The following is a 5,202-nucleotide window of genomic DNA, read 5'->3' as shown; positions in this document are numbered from 1 at the left end:
AGAATATTGACGCCTTGCATACTTATACGCCAGCTTGCATTGACATTAGGATCCTGCAGGAACTTTACTACTTAAACAGCTAACAGCCAATAGCCACTAGGCAATAATATGTGCCATTCACTTAGGCTATCGCAATCGGAGCGAGTTGATATACGCCAGCTTATAGCTTCTGCAATGGAAATCTATAATTCACTCTTACGAGTGTGATCTATGTATTTAACGTTACTGCTTTTCGGCCTGTCTGACTGGCTGATTGTCAAGGCGTCGCCTGCAATTACCCGCATACATTTCTTAAATGCTTTCTCCTTCCTCTTTGAGGTTTATTCGATATTGGCTGGCACAGTTTTAACTGACATCCTCTGCTGGCGGATTAATAGCGTTTAGTGTGGCATAAAAAAAAGAGAGCAGTCACCCGACACTCGAGTGTAAGTACTGATACCTCAACAGGTTTGTCATATTGCCATAGCGGAAAGTGTGACGCTGCTGTTGAATGCAAATCGTGTGTAAAAACATTGAAACTAAAGATCTCGATGAAAAATACTTGTATGTTTAAAATAAATCCAAAATTTATTTATGTTGCTGCTGCGTTTACTTCTTAAAAAGTTTGTGGAGTATATTAAATCGAAAGAGACAAGCGTGTATTGTCGACCTATAGAAATATAAACCCAGCATCGTCTAGTGTTAAAGCAAATAGATTGAGACCAATTCAATCGAAAAGGAAGGTATTGTGTATAGAATCTGTTTAGTCTAGACTCTCGTCTATTGTCTAGTAGTCGGACAGAGGAACCAACTGAAAAATTCTTCGGATGTTTTTATTCAAGTATAGGTATTCATGTGGTTTCTCATATAAGAAGGTGAACCTATTATGAAGCGAATAGCCCCTTTCTGAAATGTTTAAATTATTGATCTTAGAAACGAGAAAACCTATATGTCAAGTAAGGATAATAAGGTGGATGTGATAGCATATCCAATTGAGGTTGCAAAAGCTTTTGACGAGTCATCAAATTTGTATAAGGTCTCGCATTATCCTGACCCTTTCTTTGTTTAAATATTTCTGGAAACTAATTATATAAAGCTTTCTGCTAAACAACCAAAATACTAATATACTGTTATATGTACATATATAATACTCACATTAACAACTCGATGTGGCCCAAATATAAACATTATTTAACGATGATGAATATGAAATATCTGCAATATTCGATTTTGTGTGCTCAACTTTTTTAGTGAAACGTTGTTCTATTTTGTCGACGAAAGCACCTATAGTATTGTAGTTTTGTAGTTTTTGTTGTCAATTTGTAAAGAAAAAAATTGATATTTGTAACAAAAAGGCTGTGTTACGCAAAAGTTCTTAAGTGACCATCACCAGAAAACAATAACAATGTTGAATTCAAAACTTCAGAAGCAAAGGTAGCATCGCTGCGGAATAATAAAAAAGGCAGGTGGATGCATTAAACTGATGGACGGATTCCTCAGGTCAATTTTAGTTCAATTGCGCACATGCAAGTTATCTACGAGTAGGAGCCTTGTCGCGAGGAGTTTTTGTCGGTCTACTGCATTTATATATATTTTACAGCCACTGTCACGGCATTTAGAGCTACTGTCAGTGCCATCGCTGTTGATGTCGTTGTTTGCAAAATGTCTGTAATCAAAATAGAGGAGAGACAAAAGGAGATAGAGAAATAGAGTACGAAGATACAAATCTTTATTAAGTAAATTTATAAGGGTAAAATATAATTAAATGAAAAATTTAGAAAATGTCTTATAATGAAATACTATTTTTAGTTTGCTTAAAATGAAAACTTAAGACTTTGCATTCCTTCTCATAAAAATAAAATTAGTCCAATGGGGAAACATATTTCATTCCTTAATGCATAATTATTCAAAACAAAAAACAAAACGTATATAAATATTTAAAATATTCAAAACAAAAAAACTTGCGTTGGATGCACCGAAACTATAATATCTTTTTCAGATACATTTTTTATCGTTTAAAGGTGTTCAAAAATATTTTTATCCTGATAGTGAGCCATGAGTTTGTATGATAGTTATATTCTATAGTGGCCCGATAGGAATTATTTCTACGAAGATTGTAACGATCCACTGGGTAATAATTTATGCCAAATTTTGTGAAGAAAACATGGCATATAAAATATTTTCCATACAAATGCTTTTGTTTGATCGATCAGTTGTACGGCAGCTGTATGCTATAATTGTCCGATATCGACGGTTTCGTATACACGGACAGACAGATAGACGTACATGACTAAAGAAACTAAACGCTGATTATTTATATAATGATATACATTTGTGACTAACCTAATATACCTTGTTCAATTTATATTGAGTTATATTAAGCTAATATTGAACCATATACAATATTTTTCTCTCGACCATATTATGTCCTTATATTTGAAAATCGGCTAAATAAAAGCATACCATTTGGATTTTAAAGAGTGAAGTTTGTTTTCAGTAAAAGATACTTAGAATATTAATTATTATGCCATTGAAATGTAATACCATAAGCAAAACTGTGAACTATGCTTCGTACTTAATGTTGTAGACCTACAGTTACATTGACCTAAACAGAATTTATATCATAGGGCCACGGGGAATCCCGGGCCAGCTCGATATTTTTTTTTCCCTAGTATAGGTTGACAGCTGCAACCAACTGTCATCGGCTCGTCTCATACTAAGCTCAGTTTCTATATAGCACTCGAGCTGTGAACACGTGTTATAACCTCTCTGCGACAACAAAAAGAAATTCGACACTCCGAAAGTTTTTTTTCAACTCTGTGTACAGTTGATTTTTTTCACATTTTCCAATACATTCATCCAGGTAAATATGTTTATAATATTAGTTGAGCCTTTAGTCTTCGACACACAAAAGAAATTTTGCACGAATTTACATTGTGTTCATTATCCACCGCCACGGGCCACATAGTTTTTTACATTTGACATGCTAACTTCATATATTTGACGTGTATAAGTGTTGATTGAAATTCGTGCAGAATTTCAACAACACAATAGTTTTTCAACATTTCCTGATAGTTTCGTGCTCCGAAAAATTTTTTTTAGTCATTATGCCGCGGTACTATCCCAAACAAGAGAAAATTGTTGATTTCGACAACATTTTGGAGGCGATCAATTCGGTGAAAGTACATCACAACAGCGTTCGACAATCTGCGACGGCACACAAAATTCCGAGGACCAACCTGATGCGTTATATTGCAGCATTTGATGGTGCGAGCAACAACGTTACTACTGCCAATGCCGATGTAATGAAGAATTTGCTGGCTGAAAGCACGACGATGGGCACAACAGTGAGTTCTGCTGGTTTCTTTCTTTTTCTTTCATCGAATAATAAATAATTTTTTTTTTATTTCAGATCTTCAACATCGAACAAGAGAAGGCGCTGATAAGCTACATTCTCCAGGCCAGCGACATCAACTATGGAATTAGTTTGATGGAGCTTCGTAAGCTCGCGTATGAATTTGCTCGGAAAGTTGGCGCGTCGTATCCGGATCCATAGAACGACGATCAACAGGCGAGTAAGGATTGGCAGTTGGCGTTCATGAAACGCCACAAAAATTTGTCACTGCGAACACCAGAGCAAGTAAGCCAGAGCCGTGCGAAGCGATTCAACAAAGAGAATGTCGATGCATTCTTTGCCAACCTTTCATCCGTTCTCGGTGAGACGCCGTTTGAACCTCACCGAATATGGAACATGGATGAAACCGGGTGCCCGACCGTGCCAACCAGACCTGTCAAAACCATCGCGCGCAAAGGACAAAAGCAGGTCGGCTCATCAACATCTGCCGAAAAAGGCACCAATATGTCTTTGGCTTTGGCCGTCAGCTCTAGTGCCCAGTCTATACCGCCATTCTTCCTCTTTCCCCGAGTCAACATGAAAGAGATTTTTATGACTCATGCGAGTCATGTCGCTGTTGGTGTTGCGAACGGTTCTGGTTACATGAACTCTGACGTATTCCCTCAATTCATGCGTCATTTCATCAAGCACACCGGTGCTAATGCCGATTCGCCAACCATGTTGCTGCTGGACAACCACGGTTCGCATTTATCCATCGAGCCGCTAGATTTGGCGTTGGATCATGGCATCACGTTGCTGTCTTTTCCGCCGAAATGCACGCACAAAATGCAGCCGCTAGATGTTGCGGTATTTGCACCATTTAAAGGCATGATGACCGTGAAGCATGATGCATGGAAAAAGTCCAACATTGGTGTCACTTTCGATCTGCATCATGTGCCGCTCCTTGTCGATCAGTGCCTCGATGTTATGTTAACGCCGAAAACCATCAAATCCGGCTTCCGAACAACTGGCATCTACCCGTTCAACCCGCAAATTTTCACTGAAGTTGACTTTGTCGCTTCCGAACTGAGCGGCGAAAATTTGTTCGGTGACGAAGAGAAAGACGCCGACAATCAACGTCGAGTTCTTGCCTCTGGTGATGCCATTGTGACTGCTGCGAATAAGGAGGTGTCAACGTCGGAGTCATCGACAAGTGCCCCAGCTTCAACAAGTGGTGCTGCATCATCGTCGTTGTCTCTTGTTTCGGCTCCACAGCTCCGTGATGCATTGAAATCGGTTGGCCCGTTGAAATTGGGCACACCTGCGCCGAAATCAAAACGTGGCCGCAAGACAATGGAGTCACCGATTTTGACATCGCCTGAGGTTGTCGCAGATCTGCGTGACGAGGCCGAAAAAAGCGGCAAAAATTGACGAAGGCAGCCGATGAACCAGCAGCCAAGAAGCAAAAAGGCCGTGGCAAATCGAAAACGCCACGGAAGAGAAGCCTGTCTCCGACCGAAACCGACATCGAAGAGGACTTCGATTTTTGCATGATTTGCAAGAAAAAGATCCCGAAGCACGATAATCGTCAAAACACGGCCCATTGCATCGTTTGTGATCGAGGGGTTCACTTGAAATGTACCGGACCGAACCCGAACACTTACACCTGCATCCACTGCGAGTCGGAATAATTTTTTCGGCAATTCCTATTTTTCTTATCATTTATGAATCTCTCTTTCATTTCCATTGATAAATAAACGTTTTTCATCGGTAACAATATTGTTTTAATCGAGTTGGCCCGACATTCCCCACCTTTTTTCAAAACCGCAAAATCAGGTTTTTTGCGCCAATGGCTATAACTTTTAAATTTTTGTAGAATTTTATCAAAT

Source organism: Bactrocera tryoni, chromosome 4 (assembly GCF_016617805.1).
Source record: "Bactrocera tryoni isolate S06 chromosome 4, CSIRO_BtryS06_freeze2, whole genome shotgun sequence".
NCBI classification, from domain to species: Eukaryota; Metazoa; Arthropoda; class Insecta; order Diptera; family Tephritidae; genus Bactrocera; species Bactrocera tryoni.
Note: the sequence above shows the minus strand (reverse complement) of the source record.